The sequence below is a fragment of the Xenopus tropicalis genome, chromosome 10 (assembly GCF_000004195.4).
Source record: "Xenopus tropicalis strain Nigerian chromosome 10, UCB_Xtro_10.0, whole genome shotgun sequence".
NCBI lineage: Eukaryota > Metazoa > Chordata > Amphibia > Anura > Pipidae > Xenopus > Xenopus tropicalis.
In genome coordinates, this window is record NC_030686.2 from 16,519,933 (window position 1) to 16,537,669 (window position 17,737).

Genomic DNA, 17,737 nt, shown 5'->3' on the forward strand with positions numbered 1-17,737 from the left:
GCCCTGAGTGTCATTAGGAACCTTGGGAACACTTTTCTCTGAGGAGTAAAAGTCAGTAGCCATAAAGGTATTCAGGGTCATAGTGTGGTTATTCATGTAATTGACTAATGCTTGAATGGGGGTGCTTGAAGGGGGGTAGACAGATTCTAATGAAGTGTTAAAATAGAATAATGAGGCACACGTAGGGGCAGATTTATCAAAATGTGAGTTTAGAGCCTAAAACATAAAAAAATCACCCACATTCTATTCATTCCTAATAGAAGCATATTTATTAATGGGTGAACGTTAGAACTCACCAATTGATAAATATGCTTCTACAAATCTAATATCTGGACCCTTAGCCAACCCTTAGCCAACAAGCAGGACAGTACTGATGTTATTTAATTTATTTTCCATCATATCATACCATACCATGAAGGCAGGTGATCTATTTGTGTAAATTATCTTATCTCTTTCCTTGAATCCATGTTTTGGCCTAAAAGTCTTTTGCCACTTTATTATTGATTGAAATCAGCATCATGCAGTAGCATGAACATTTAATTTACTGTGATTGGACCCAGTTTATAAATGGGAACACATTCAAATGTAAAACCTGATGTGCCCTGTTTATACATGGAATATCCTCTGCAACATTGCACCAAATGATGAAATCATCATTGGAAAGCATATACTACAAGAGAAAACCATGGTTTTATTGCCAAGAGAGGCCACTGTATTAAAAACCATAATAGGTTGATTATGTCTCTAATGTAAGGTGCTTTCTACAGTTATACTTATACATTCATACACATGGGGATCACTTATAACTGACATCAGGACCGGCCGTAGAGACAATAACATCAGCCGCTGGCATCAGGTTTACTTGGTGACATCATGAGATTATAGCATTTAGCTTCTGATTGGATGAAGCTGGAAGATAGACTCAGCCTGATGTCTGTAAATTTCACTTTGAAAATGGGTCTGGGTATTACAATTATCCAATTTCATCTAAAAGCTCCTTACTGCCCTATTAGGTCAGCGGTGCTTGAAAAGAAATTGCTTTCATATTAAGGAAAAAAGTGTTTCTCTGAAGCTCAGAAATAAGGCATGGTTGCCACAGCACAAGCCTTCCCTTCTATAATGCTTTATTTATATAATGCCAACATATTCTGCAGAGCTTTCCAGAGGTCCCTATTGCACATTAGTAAGTAAGTCAGGTTGGGATTCCATCACTCTCCTTGTTAGAAAAGGAGGTAAAAACCGAAAAGTTTAGGATAGGCTTACTGGTGCCAGTAATGGCATAATGTTAAAGAGCCCATATTTTTGAGGGCCTGCCATACCCTAAAATCTAGGGAAGGGGATTTGAGCAACACACTCATATGAAACTGCCCATCAGTCAGTGCCAAGCAGATACTTTCATTTGTTAAACCATGTTTTCTGCTTTATCATTTGGAATGACCCATTAGATTCTCAACAGCGGCCCAGAGTATATGCAGGCAGACCTGGAATGAGGGGTAGGCAGACAAACGCATGCCTAGGGCATGTAACTCTTCTCTCTAATTATCCCTAGTCTGGGACCCTGGAGTCCTGCACATTATACCCTTGCGTACCCTAGCCATTTCCCACTGCCTGCTCTTTGCCACAATGATTAGGGATGCACCGAATACACTATTTTGGGATTCGGGCGAACTCCGAATCCTTCATGAAAGATTTGGCCGAATAATTAAATGAATCAAGCTACTGGAGGCGAAAAATTGTCAACTTCTTTGTTTATATGACGAAAAGTAACATGATTTTAAGGATGCAGATTCAGTTCAACCAGGACCATGGATTTGGCCGAATCCAAGTCCTGCTGAAAAAGGCAGAATCTTGGCCGAATTCTGGATTTGGTGCATTTCTAACAATGATTTTACAAGATAATAATACATATCACGTGCATGAAATGCATAAGGCTCTTTGTACTTGTTATACAGTCTACTCTTCTGCAATGGCTGTTGGGAGATTTATGTGAGTGCCTGTCCAGTGTCATTACGATGAGAGGTTAGAGACCATGTGTATGTATTTATGTTTGATCCGCATATCAGAAAGTAAGAGTTAACTCTCTCTCTCTCTGTCTGAGCAGGTGTTCGAGAGGTTAATGTACAAATGCAGCTGACAAGAGCTATCATCCTAGCAGGGTAAAGCACCCAGCCTGATCCTGCCGAGATCCCTGTGAGTGCAGGGCCAGCCATCTGTTCCCTTTACTGCTGGTTGTAATTAAATGGACAACTGAAACAGCAGCGGGACTTCAGCTCGGCGCTGTATTAACGGCTGTCACCTGTGCTTGTACAGAATCCTGAGAGGGTCATCCATCAAGGTCCTCGCGCTGCTAAACCGGCACAGTATTAAGGCATTCGGCTTGGCAGAAGAGAGGTGCCCTGCCAGCAGAGAATAAATTCCTTCCACCAACTGATAAGCTGGTGCTGTGAGAGGTCATTTAATATAATTATGCATGCTTAATGAGGAGGTTCGACTTTATGTGAAGTTTTTAATATATAAAATAGTGTAGAAGGCCTGAACCCATAGGTATTTATCATTGTTTAACTCTTTACACATCAGTGGTTTGCACCACTCCAGCGCTGCCCATTGCCTGGAAAACCATCACCCCACCACAGATATACCTACCACATAATGCTAAGAAGGTAGGAGCACAATGAGGGCCACTATCAGAGGGGTTTCAGATGGGTTCGCAAAAGGGATTTGGGGGTGGCCAGTCTACTTGTTGGCAGGGCCCTCTACCAAGGGGCTTAGTTGACTAATAGGATAATAAATGGGGCCCACTTCAGAAAAGGATTCTACTTACTTAGCAGTATGGGGCCCCATGATTCCTGATGGTGGCCACACAAAAAGACTGTGGGAGCTGAGTATTCCCCATTTCTAAAGTGCAAGGCAGGACACAAATCACCATGTTTTTTAACAGTGTTGCATTAACAAGGGGCATGTAGGTGTCCCCTCATCTAACTTTCACATCATTCAGATGCACAGGGTGCAAAGGAACCCTATTCTAAGGCTGAAAGGACAGGGCTGCCTTGCCCTGTGTTTAGGCCAAGTGGTGGTATGTATATTATGCACTGAAATTGTAAAAATTATTGTGTTAACATTTACTATACAAAGAACATTATATGTTAAACATATCATTTTCTGCCTTTTTCTCTGATTTTTAAATAGGTGTGCATTGCGCAATTGACTAATCTGCTTTGTACCTGCCAGAATTGCAGCATGAAGATATGGCCCATACACATGGGTACAAATGAGCACTAAGGGGTGCAATTTTGCATCTATGCCATTTAAACATGGCCACACCACACGCCTGTTAAATCACCTGTATGTCCAGTGCATTTTCCCTTAATACCAGTAGAGGGGCATGGGAGGCATGCTTCCATGGGTCCAGGCAGGGCCGCCATCAGGGGGGCACAAGGGGGGGCAGTTGTCCCGGGCCCTGAGGGTTTTGAGGTTTAAGGGGGGCCCTGCCATACTGCACTTACTTGGATTAGCTGGGCCCCCCTGCTGTGAGTGAGCTGCAGAACTTGGGTGCCTGCATCTCCCATACTGCTCATTTGCCACAGAACGCTAAATCCTGGTAATTCTGTATGGGGATTGAATAGGGGCCTTCCAGCCCATCCTATTCCCATGCACCTTTTCCGGGACTTAAACTTTATTGACAAATGAGCTCACACAAAGCTGTTAGAGATAAGAAGCAGGCACCCGAGCTCTAGTCCTGTGTTCTGAAGGCTGCTGGTCACTGACTGCAGGGGGGCCCTATTAATCCAAGTGCAGCGTGGCCAGCCCCCCTATGACCCTAAGGGCTGTGACACACGGGGAGATTAGTTGCCGCGCGTGGGCGACTAATCTCGCCAAAATGCCATCCCACTGGCTAGAATGTAAATTACCGATGGGATGGCATATGCAGTGCAGCGTTTTGCCGAAGTCGCCAAAGTTTTCTCTCAATGATATTGCGGAGAGATTAGTCGCCCGCGACAAGGAAGATTTGTCGCACGGCGACAAATCTCCCCGTGTGTCACAGCATTGAAACTTACCTGGGCAACTGTTTGCCATCAAACAGTGGTATTCTCTGTTACACAGGCAACAGTATTGAGATGAGGTATAATAGTGACGGGTGCTAAATTCCAGTTTTGATTATAACTTGCACAGAAGCCAATCCTAGTGACAGGGATGTGACTGGTGTTATCAGTACAATTTAAAGATACACTTTCCTACACACCTACATACCTACACCCCCAGGGACCCCCTTAAGCTAGCATGGGAAATTACAGTACATTTTTTAAAGGGGAAGTAAAGCCAAAAACTAAAAGCCCTTATGGCCCCAGGTTCTTTATTAAAAATCCATACTGTTTTTCTTTTTTAACAAAAAACATAATCCCTTGCCTGTGGTTCCCCCCTTCACTTCACTAGCTCTGATTACTGATTGCACAAAAGCTTAGGCACCCACTGGCTGGATAACAGTAAAACAATTGGCGCTGCCCCAAATTCTTCACGGCAGGGCAGCAGCACACGTCTTTACTTTTCACTATATCCAACCTTGGTCAGAAACAACCCTGCTGTTTTCCTGCCAGACCATCCTTACTATTAGGTAAGGATGATGGTTTGGATGTAGTGAAGCTAGTACCATGTAAAGATTTATGCACTCAGTAATCAAAATGAATGGAGTGAAGGGGGGGATCCAGGAAAGGTATGCAATGTGTTGTATGGATTTTTTAATAAATGTATATTAGAAATTTTTTTCTATTTTAAGGAGCACCTGGGACCATTAGGTCCCCTGGCAGCCAATGTGTGGTTTGTTTTTAAAGGGGACCTGTCATCCTAAGAAAAATATCCAAATTGTTTTTTATTGTGTTTGTCTCGCAAAATAAACTTCCCTTGTACTACGTAAGTAGTATAAATCTGGTTTCCTTCAGGCTTGGAATTACACAATCACAGCAAGCAGGCAAGTTCCATTTTGTGGACACTGTTGTTAAGGCAAGCTATGTAGCACCCCAAAATCATGTTTATGCACTAGAAAGGGGGACCTGATGCACATGTACTGGGTAGATGGCGAGGAAGGGGAAGAAAATGTGATGCCGAAATGAGTGCCGAACGGAAAAGTAAAAGTAAGTGTCTGCCCCGCCTCTATTCCTAAGGCATAGAGGTGGGGCAGTCAAAATATGATTGACAGCTGGGATTTTTAAATAATGGGTATGGATGTGTTATAAAGGGTATGGATGTGTTATTAAAAAAAGGAATTTGGGTTTCATGTTTAATTTGAAAAGGACTTTTATTATACAGCTTTTTATGTCTAGGTGAAAGGTCCCCTTTAAACCACTAAGCTTCTGGGGGCCCTGCTAATTTTGTTGTAAGGGCCCCGTGCCCATGCCTTACACCTTACAATGATCGCAGGAAAGATCGCTTGTACCCTCCACCAACGATAAGTGCTGAATTATCAGATATGGAGGTAGAAGCAATAGGAATTCTACCCCTATCTGACGATTCAGCCCAAAATACTTGCCTTTGCTCAGGTGCCTTTAATGGCGCCAGATCAAATTTTTCTGTTCTGCCCGATCGGCAAGACAACTGATATCCACGGCTTTTTCCAGTGGGGAACCATTTTATTGGTAGGGCCCATATTTCAGGGGGCCCAGGTGACCAGTGGGCTAATAATTGGGGGGAGGGCCCTGCTAACTTAGCAGTACTTATTGAAAATGTCCGTGGTGCGAAGGGCCCATAATATTATCTTGCCTGCTCCAAAGCATGGGGTCCGATATTAGTGCAAAAAAGTTTTTGCTGTCTGAGACCTAAAATTCACTGTGCCCCTACAGCAGTCTCAGTCCCCACTGATGTTGGCGCTGACTAGCAGGTGCTGACAGCCCTGCTGTTTAAACCTAATTTAAGCAACAGTCACACCCAGACAATCGGCACACCTGCCATAATGTCTCAGATGTTGCTTGATCCATAGCCTTTTATTTCCAGGCATAGATCAGAGCAACCGATGGAGCACTCAGAGGTTTCACCAAAGAGACTGCTACACAAGGGAATCAGTGATGGAGCTATCATCCTATTTGGGGACGTGATGCAGATACCAATGCTGTTCTCTTTTGTTTTAGCCATCTATTTTTGGTTATCTGCTGTCTTATTACCCCAGGAGAAGAGGCTTTAAATGTATGGATATTTCCAAGGACGGCTGCACAAACTTGTTAATGATAAATTCTTCCCATCAATAAAGGATTGGCTCTTCTCCTCAAAACTGGGCTCTTTTAAGCTTTGTCAAATAAAAAAATCCTAGGGCTTGATCATACATACTTCTAGTTCTAATAGCCTATAGTCCAGGGGTCCCCAACCTTTCTAACTCGTAAGCCAGTCAAATGTAAAAAGACTTGGGGAGCAACACAAGCGCCATAAAAGTTCACGGAGGTGCCAAATAAGGGCTAATATTGGCTATTAGGCAGCCTCTATGCACACTATCAGCTTACAGGGGCTTTATTTGGTAGTAAATCTTGTTTTTATTCAACAAAAACTTGCCCCCAAGTCAGGAATTCAAAAATAACTACCTGCTTTGGGGGCATTGAGAGCCATCCCAATACTGTATATGGATGAATGTGCAATGATCATTGTCTCTTTATTAATATAATTTGTAAGTCAACAAAAGGGGGGCAGTTTGTGGAATGTTGCTAGATTAGTGCTACTTATAGTAAACGGAGACTGTCACCAGAAAAATCACTTTTTGTGCCTAAAATGAAAGGTTAATGATTTGCATAAAGAGCTTTGTGGAGTAAAACGGATTTACTGCAATCTGAAAAGGTTTTAGTCCCTCTTCAGTGGTTAAAGTATTTCTTTCTCAAATGAAGCAGCAGTCCTGCCCTGCTTTATGGCTGAGATTCTATCTGTATAACAGAGCATTCTGTCACAGTGGCACAGATCCCATCTGATACCCACTGTAAGCTGCAGTCCTGCCCTGCTTTATGGCTGATATTCTAGATATCTTTATAACAGATCATTCTGTCACAGTGGTACAGAACCTATCTGATACCTACTGTAAGCAGCAGTCCTGCCCTGCTTTATGGCTCAGATTTTAGCTATCTTTCTAAAAATGGGTTTGGCCCTAAATACATGTAGTTGTTCCCTTCACTGTAGGAGCCTGAGCTTTTCCTAAGAGATAATAATATATTGTCATAACAAAAAAAATGATATAGCAATTTTAAAATGATAATTTCTAATAACATAAAACAGGATGGATAGAAGGGAATCCAAATGACATATAAAATTGGTAACAAAATGATGGGATGATTGAATGCCTTTATCATCAACTCAAATTGAAATAAAAGCTCATAAAACCCGCACAACTGCATCATCTGTTTGTGCACTGGTTGAAAACATGAGAGAAGATGTTGTACATATGTTTTAAAATGCCCATGTGAACGAGCAGTAAGGATTCCTCATTAACAAGCTTTGCATTCTCTGGATACACATGAACAGACTGGGATTATGGCCGGCAGCCAGGAGTGATTGCACAGCAATGCTGAAAGGTCTCGCTACAAACTACAAAGGCAGATCATGTACCAAACCTGTTTGTGGCTCTCAGCAGAATAGGGCGAGTGTATGGAAGACTTGCAGGGGATTCCTCTTATAAAAGGGACATTACAGGTCTGGATACAGTGAATGTATGATGCGTCTTAAAATGGTAAAGACTATAAACTATACTAATTTATTTTGGAGATATTTTTTGTCACTTGGTTGCTACTTCTTTCAAGAAAGGTCATTGTTTCAGCCATCACACATAATATATTTATTAAACATAGGTGAATAAAATGGGCTATTTGCAGAACTAAAGCTATCCAATATATTTACTAAACATACTGTATGTCAGATGCAATGGTGATCTGCACAACCTTGAATGCCTCACTGGCTCCCAAAGCCAGTTCGAAAGCCTCTCTGGCATTTGCCAGAATCTACAGACTGCCAGTCGAGGCCTGGTACATCCCTTACTAGACCCAGGCTTACTTATTTGTTGGATCCTATGTCATGCCAGACCACTCTTATATGCACGTGTGTGTCCTAGCATAGCCCTTACCTCTGATAGAGCAAACATTTTATTTTTTTGTGATAGAAGTCTTTAACCAAGGTTGTCAAGGGAGGCTGCATATCTGAAACTAGGAACACCAACAATTTAGGGAAAGAAGGGCAATTTCAGAATTTATAGAAGTTTTAATATAAAAACTCTTATAACTCTATAAATTGAATACAGTTATAGTACTAACATTGCCACACAAACTGCAGTCAAGAAAGCAACAGCATTATTTAATGTCTCCTTTCACCCTATCTATGTCAACTATGAAAATGTTAGTGGTCTGGTGGAACCCCAAAGGAGGGCGAAGATTGACACTCCTGCCTTGGGTGCCAAATGTCTTGGCCCAACTCTGGGGGTCTGGGCAATGTAATATGTAGAGCAAGAGAGTCTGTGCAATGTTAAATGGCCATATAAAGATTTCTGAGCAATGACAACATTTGGCTGTCCCTAAAAGGCTATCTAGAGTGTAACTGTGGCGTAAGTGTAAATTCTGCATAACTTTGCTCTGTCCCCTTTCCTTTAGCCCTGCCATTACCGGCAGCCATAACAAAACCAAGTAGAACTTTTATTATGTTTTTGATTGGATTCTAAACAGATCGCCTGGCAGAAGTTTAAAATAATGGGAACTAGATGGAACTGGCTACTGCTCCTGTATAATAGCAACAGAGGATGTTATCCTCACTACTAAGATTTTATATCATCAAGTGCATTTTCAATAATGGCCTGACCACTTAATATATAGAAGCTCACTGCACCCCCACTTTAAAAGGTAAAGATCTTTAGTGTGAGCTCAACATTTGAGAATGACCTTATATATATATATTTGCTTGGTATTAGGTATGGATCTGTATACAGTATACGACTGATAAGGTATTGTGGTGTTTTGGATTTTCCTATATATAATTAATGATTGATATAAGGTATTATGGTGCATGGGACTGGCTTTATATACAGTATATGACTGATATAAGATATTATGGTGGATGGGACTGGCTTTATATACAGTATATGACTGATATAAGGTATTATGGTGTATGGGACTGGCTTTATATACAGTATATGACTGATAAAAGGTATTATGGTGTATGGGACTGGCTTTATATACAGTATATGACTGATATAAGATATTATGGTGTATGGGACTGGCTTTATATACAGTATATGACTGATATAAGATATTATGGTGTATGGGACTGGCTTTATATACAGTATATGACTGATAAAAGGTATTCTGGTTGATATAAGGTAATATGGTTATAGAAATGACCCTATATACAGCATATGGTCGACATAAGGTATTATGGGCTATACTTATCACCCTATATAGAGCATGTAGTTGATGCATGATGGTTTATGCAAATAGCCCTACATGTAATATATAATAGATATAAAGTAATATGATGTATAGGAATTACTCAATATACAGTATATGATTCTTATAAACTATTATGGTATATGGGAATGGCCCCTTGTAACTGCTTGACACAAGTTACTCTGTAACCGGAAATAGTGCTATAATCCAGAACTGTTTATAGCCAAATACCTCCTCACATTTCTATGTTGTGTCTGCACTTCCAAAGCTGCAAAGGATTCTGAAAAACATTATTTTCTGTTGGCCGTATAATAAAAAAGGCAAGAAATGCTAAATATGCAAATAAAACACATCATTGAGTTATTTATAACCCAGATCTCCTCTAGTTGCTTCTTAGAGCAGCTGTCCCAGCTGTCTGTTTTTAATTGATTTATGATTATTTTTATGGTTTAATGTGTGCAGGAAAGAGGGAGGCATCATCTAAATGAAACCTCAATGTATTATCATGGATTTAATGGGTAACATAGGAGGAAAAAATAAAGAGGGTTTGACACCCCACAGAAGCCAAAATCCTATATATAGTTATATATTACAGTAACTCGACATTATCTACTTGTCCTGATAAGGAATAGTTGTAGGTACTAAGAGTGTGGACAGCCGATAGAATAGGGTAAGATCTCATTTATGTCAGCGTTCTCCAGCCTGTGGCCCTACTCTTGTTGGTGAAGTATAATTCCCAGCACCCAATGAAAAAAGGGTATCATTTACTGAGTGCAGAATAGGGTGCAATGTGCAAAAAAGGTTGCGATCCACTCTGAATTGCACAGCATTGTACATATGAGGGGCTGGCAAGGGGAGGCACATAGGCAACCCCTCAAACATAGACGTCACTACCTTGCTTACATTGCCCCTCCCTCCTCACGGTCTATAAATGTGTTGCCTGGACATGGGCATTAGAACCCCCTATTCTGGTGCATACAAAAGATTTTGGCAGTATCTACAAAATGGCGCCTGCCTGCTTGCTGTAATTGTGGAACAAACTTTAAATAATTTATAGAGTATAAATATGGTTTATTTTTCTAAACTAACATGACAGAAATGGATTTGGAATTATTTCTTAGGGTGACAGGTACCCTTTAAACCCTAGGAGATGGCAGTAAAAACGCTCTGTTTTTGAAGTGTCTATGGTGCCTTTAGTTCCCCTATAATTTAATTTTAACTAAAGCCACACCCCAAGTTTGGGCTAATCACAGCTAGACTCTACCACAGCAATCTGGTGGGTCAAGTAATTATCAAGTATTGGCAATCAAGTTGCTTAACAGCAAGAATCTTGAAACTATTATGATTTTCTGCCTTGACAGTGTTGGAGCCAAAGGGCATTGCTGATTTTTAAACAGATGAAGCAACACATCCATGGGAAGGTTTCCCCTGATAATCAGAGAATATGGCATTTCATGCAGGCTTAATAATTAGCATTTATTTATTTAAACATATTTTATATATACAATATATCACTTTACAGAATCACTCACACCAGTCCTTATCCCAGTGGAGCTTACAGTCTAATTTCCCCATCACAGCCAAGCACACACACTAAGGTCAATTTCATCAGATGCCAAGTCATCTGCCAGTATGTTTGTGGACATAACAGAATCATTACAGGCAAAATCACATTTCCTGCTCACATTGAGCTGATTCCCCAGGCAGCAGTGTTGCCTGGTGATTCAGTGGAGTGATTACATTACAAATTTCTGGGAGGCAGTTCATTCCCTCTGTTCCCTGAATGATAGTGTGCCTGCTAGTTTTTCAAGTACTGATTTGCGCTTTGATATATTTGGGAGAAACAAGTCAGATATTCAGTGTATTTCCTAAAATCAATGGAAATCCAATGGCAACATTATAAGGGAAGTTCATCACAATTTATTGGTACAGGCATGGAACCTGTTATCCAGAATGCTTGGGACCTTGGGTTTTCCAGATAAGGGGTCTTTCTGTAATTTGGATCCCAATACCTTAAGTCTCCTGAAAAATCATTAAAACATTAATTCAACCCAATAGGATCAAATACAAGATACTGTTTTATTACAACAGAGGAATCATGTTTAAAAATTGGAATTTGCTTATGATGGAGTCTCTGGGAGATGGCTTTCCCATAATTCAGAACTTCTGGATAACGGGTTTCTTAATAGTGGATTCCAAACCTGTATCAGACAAAAGTACAACTGTTGTGATGACAGTAACCCTTTAATTGCATTTCCCTTGCTGAACAAACAGAAAGACATTAGAATTCATTTTGTGACTCATTCTTTCTGTCAGTGACAGACAGCATGAATCCTTTGCTTAACCACAATTGGAAGGTTGAGGAAGCACTGTAATAAAAGGGAAAAACAAAATAAATAAGGTGAAACTTATTTAGATATATACTACACCTGTGTGAGTTTTAACATGTATCACAGCTCCCCTTTAATCCAAATTTGTTTGTAGTATTTTCTGTTCTATAGTAATAGGTAATAATTGGACCATTATAATCATTTAAAGGGATATGTCTTAAAAGTTGTCTTTCCTTGATCTCTCTGTTCTAACTCCTAGAACTCCAAGCCACTCTACGACCAAACCCAGTTATGCCCTGACTCTAGCAATTTACACCTCCCCCCAGTATAGAAAATCAGGAGTTGACAGCCCTGTGTCTTAATTAATTTTACTGTATTAACAGGGATTTGTATTTCACTAATATATATATCATGGCGGCACAGTGCGTCAAGATGGGATAGACTGGGTTAGGGTGGGGTGTGGGTTAAGATTTTGCCAACCCGTACATCACAAAACGTGATCAACATTAGTGTTGAGCAAATCTGTCCCGTTTTGCTTAGCAAAAAATTCACGAAACACCAGGAAAATTTGGGAAACTGTGAAAAATCAGCAAAACGCATGTCACGCAAATTTTTTGTCAACGCGTCTTTTTTTCCAGTGAACACGCCTATTTTTTGTCGCACAACAAATTTTTCACTATGGATTTTTGCTGAGGTTTTGCAAGACAATGCACCAATGGTGAAATGTGGAAATTCGCTGCGAATCCATGCCTGGCGAAAAAATTCGCTTATCACTAATCAACATGACCTAACATAGCATGGTTGGTGATTTTGTGTCAGACCAAAAAAGAAGCCTACTTTTTATTGCTGCATTATAAAGGAATATGTAATTTTTTTAACAAATGAGTTGGAGGGATTAAAAAGTAATTTAAACAAGAACAAAAGGGTAAATATCTCAGGGGTCAAAAAACCTATTACCATCAATGAGTCATGACCAGTCTCTGAAGGGCAGGCTGACCATCATTGCTGTGCAGTCAGATATATATTAAAGCAGACCTGTCACCCTAATAAATAATGCCAAATCCTTTATTATCATGTTACCTGAACAAAATCAACTTTACTTACACTAATAAATCATTTTTTTTTTCCCCTCAGTCTTGGAATTTACAGTCACAGCAAGCAGGAAAGTGGCATTTTGTGTCCACTGTTACTAAGGCAACCTTTGCATCACCCACCCCTATGCATTTGCCATCTAGGTGATAGCTATGTACTGAATGTAAAGTTAATGTAACTGTAATTAAAAATCTGAGCTCTCAATCATGTATTGCCTGCCCCGCCTCGATGCCTCAGGCAGGTCCCCTTTAAGTTCAAATTGTCTTCTTGGCTTAGTAATGATTATGGGTCCCGGAACCTTGTGTTCTTTTAAAGGACTATTATAATTATCCTTTACAGAGATTATAAACCATTCCCCGCTCCATTGAAGCTTACAATCTAAGTTCCGTATAACATTAAGTCCATTTATCAGGGGCCAGTTAACCTGCCTGTATGTTTTTGGGGTCTGGAAGGAAACTAGAGTACCCAGAGGAAACCCACTCAGACAAGAGGGTCGATTCACAAAAGTCCATTAAAACGTGCGTTATTTATAACATGCTTTAAAATTTTTATTGCGTCTAATTTTCAGCGTCTTAATGCACGATTCACTAAAAGCATACTTGCGTTAATTTACGCGCAATACTGCTTGCGTTATTTCAGTGGCTAAGACTATTTTCGTGCGGTATTTAATGGAATGAGCGCTAATCAAGGCACCGTGTATAAATAGTTGCCGCGTGCGAGAAACCGCACGCCATATTAGTCATACACGCCATTACTTTCGGAAAATTACTGTACTGAAAATGCCCATTTCCCTGCAAACTGGCGGCTGCATCACTCTGGGGCCAACACAGACTTGAATAGATCCCACTGCAAAGTCCATATTGTGTTGCCAAAAGCTCATGAACTGTACTTTTCTATAATTATCGCCTGCCTCAAGTAGGTGTTAATTTTCGCTAGACTAATGCGATATTTAGCGCATCTAAGTGTTTGTGAATCAGGCATTAGTGTTATTAGTGTTATTTGCATGCATTAAAATTAACGCATGCGGTAGCGCAAAATTTAACACATGCGATGTGCGACACACGCGGTAATACTATAGTGAATCGCGCGTTAATTTTCGCATCTATTTTAACGCAAAAAAGCGTGCGATAAAACTTATCGACTTTTAGTGAATCAGCCCTAAGGAGAGAAAAAATGGGGTCATTTATCACAACTGGGTAAATTTGCCTGTAGCGATAACCCATGGCAACCAATCAAATTGTTTCATTTATTGTTCTACCTGCAGTTGGCTGAAAAAAGTCAATCAATGATTGGTTGCTATGGGTTACTGCCCATAGGCAAATTTACCCAGTGTGATAAATGAGCCCTGAACTGCAGATTGCCCTGGCTGGAATCGAATCTAGAACCCGGCAGCATTGTGTACATGAATATTTGCCTTGCCCTTGCACCACCAGCACTGCAGGAGCAATTTGAACATTTTTGGACCTTATTACTTATGATTGGCTTGCAATGCTGGTGGAGACCTCTAGCACTAATGGGGTAGTGTGCATTGTGTATAAAGGCTGCTGAGGAACTGGTGCAACCACTGTAAGTGAATGGAAGGGGCGGGGTCCCACCACCTTGGTATGTAGAGCAATGATAAAAGTATAACCTATTTCTTCACCAGTCACAGTCATACTGTTTCCAAGCAGCTTAGGGTTACCTCCTAAATGTGAGAGAATGTAACAAAATATTATGGGGCTCTTCTTCCTTTTAACTGCCAGGCTACATTTATTTGGTAGTCAGGAAACAGGCGAGGGATTAAAAAAACAAAGGTCATTTTTTTCAGCGCCATAAATACGCACCTGCTCTCCCGTAGCCAAGGTTTTTCTGAGTGGTTGTCATGGGTTAATGACTTAACAGTGTGCTAAGGGGAAACTGTCACAAGGTGAAAAAGAAAAATACATATCTGCACCGCTGGGAAGCTTCAATAGGCTTTTTGTTTTACTTTCTTTGGGTTCCGACAGAGGAGATATTAATATGGATTCCTTTAATAAAAAGTGCCACTGAGATCAATGTTGTGCCATAAATCTTACTATATGTCCTACTCATTTTTAAATCCAAAACTCTACTGATTTGTTATTCTCCTTGTATTGAATATGAAAGAATCAAGTGATGACTTCATTGCTTTTGTAACTTTTTTTCACAACTCTTTTTTTTACAAACTGTACCTTTTATATTCTCTCATAAAGGAAAAATAGTTTTTGGTAAGTAGGTTTTATCATCTGTTTTGTACTCTTCAAATAGGCACTATGATATGCGACCATGACCTTAAAGGGGTATGCCACACAAAAAATGGTTTTGGCATAGTGACAGAAAATATTGTTACATAGAAAATAATTCTAAGCAACATTCCAATATTCAACAATTAAACACTTAAAAGTTATTTGCAAATGTAATTGCTATTAAATACTGTTCTGCTATAGGTCTGATAATCAGCAGCCTTCTGCAACATAGTTTCAGGGGTCAGGACCAGTAGTTCCAGACATATACTGTCTTCAGTATAAAATGCATTTTATAATTAACTAAACTGTCTTAGACCCTAAGAGCCACTAGAACTATTGTCTTAACTTAAGTCCTTAGCTCCAAAACACTAACCTGGACCTAAAGCCTGGCTACATTTGCCCCGCCCACAACCACACACCCCAATCCGCCCAGGCTACACACCCTGATCACGCTTTCTGCTCCAGGTGCTTCTGACAATTTCAGAAGCAATGGTTTTTATTGGTGGTATAAACAAAAGGTTTGGGGGCATTGCACAACCGGGTTGTTACTTTGGATGTGACATCTCTGTTGCATATTCTATATATTTCCAGACTCCCCGCCATAAAGGAAGGCAGTACTGCTGTTGCATTAGGAAAAAGGACACTGAAACAAATCACATGAGCACAGGAAATAAACTTCTTGCATCATTTTCAGAATATGTATATTTATATATCTATTAGATCGTCTTAGAAGAGATTGGGAGGGGGAGGCCATTAGGACGTTGTTATGGAAGTCAGCACTATGATACAAAGTGTAAGAAGAATGTCCCCAATACCATCAGAATAATTTTGGACAGGGTCCTTCCTTCTGAGAGCAAAGAGCATAAAAGTTATTGGGATTGTGATGTTTAGAATGTAAGGACTTCAGAACACAAAGCTATATCTAGTACTGAGTTAAAATATAGGTATCTGTAATGAGAAGAAATAGACGCCTCCAGCTGGTATTATGAGAGCTGTAGTTCTACAGCTACAGTACCCCACTGTAAATGAAATATTACTGCTAATATCAGGCTGTTTTGCTTGTTTTGATATGTCCCATGCATCATAAGGATTTGTGGGTACAGAGGTTGGTAATATTGTATGCAATTACCACATCACTAGGAAGGGCATTCCACAACCTCACTGCACTCACCATGAAAAACCACTTACATGCGTTAATCCTTTTTATGGGAAAAAAGAACATCCCCTATTTGTCTATATATATTATTAGACTAACCCCATCTCCAGTCTTTGCTGCCACCATTACCATAAGGACTTATCACTCATTAAAGCAGAAACTGGCTGTCTAAAGCTCCTCCTGTTGTTGCCCATTCCTGCTGAGAATATTTCCACCTTGTATTAATAACTATTTTTATTACAAAAAGAGCACTAGTGTTTGCAAAGATGATGGAGGTGATGGGGTCCTAGGTTTAATTTCAGGCAAGGGACTATCTGCAAGGAGTGTTTATATTCTCCCTGTATCTGAATGGGTTTCAGCCTGGTACTCCGGTTCACTCCCACACTTCAAAATATACAGACAGATTCACTGGCTTTTAATAAAATTGGCCATAGTGTGTGTGGGTAATTGAACCTTAGACTGTAAGCTCTGTCAGGGCAGAAAACTATGTATAATCAAAATATGTCAGCACTATATTTTAAAAAAGGTTAAAAAAAAGATAAAACAAGATTATTATTATTATTACTATTATTATTCATAATAATAATTCTTACAGCATACCCATGTATGGCACACCCTGGGCTTAAAGCCCCATACTAAGATCCCATTGTTACAGAATTTTTTATTCACTTTTTCGTTGAATTTCATCTACATATACCCCAACATGACACACACCCAGTGAATTCCAGTTATACAGAGTACAGAGTACAGTTATACAGAGTATCTGCTGGCAGAAAAAAAAACAGTCGTCAAATGGGCAATAAAAAGTGTTTGGTTGGATTCCAGAAGACCTGAGTCAGTTATGGTTTCATTCACAGTTTAAAAAGGGCAAGGAAAATTAGGTAATATGCCTTCTAAAGGTGGTCATACATGCACTAATATTATCGTATAAAAGTTTTGTACAATAATCGGTAAGTGTATGGCGGGAGACGAGGCAACCAATATCGGCAAAGGAATTTGATATTGGTCGTCTTGTAGAGTGGGACAGTGGGAAAATTTTGACTCTAAAGGCACCCGAGCCCCGGCAAACGTTTGAACGATTGATCAGATAAGGGGTAGAATCCTTTTAGTTCTACCTGCATATCTGACCAATATCTGCTACCAATGGTCACAGGAAAAATCATAATTGCACAAGTAACCCAAAAGTAATCTATTAACATACTAAAAATAAAGATAACCAGTAGACAATTACATTCTAATTGTGAAGATACACTAAGCAACAAGTAGCAGCTACTAAACTCCAGAAAATACCCCGCTATACTGAGAATTGCCTCTGCTAAAACACACCCAATTATCAGTAAATGATCAGCATTGTCTATTTTAGTAGACAATGCTGAGGACTAACATAAATTCCATTTGTATATTTGAAACATATGAAAACTTAAGCCAAACTTCCCCTTCATAGGAAACCGCTCAGTAATATGTATATGTTCACAGTGACGCCTACTCCTGTAGCATTCACTAATTAAAGCAGTACATTTGAAGTAC

The 17,737-nt window shown here is 39.9% G+C and overlaps 1 protein-coding gene across 2 annotated transcripts in view; it reads right to left on the reverse strand.

Moving 5' to 3' along the window:
* The window catches only part of kcnh2 (potassium channel, voltage gated eag related subfamily H, member 2), a 92,703-nt gene that overhangs the window by 73,973 nt on the left and 993 nt on the right, over positions 1–17,737 (reverse strand). The gene's annotated exons all lie outside the window — the stretch shown is intronic.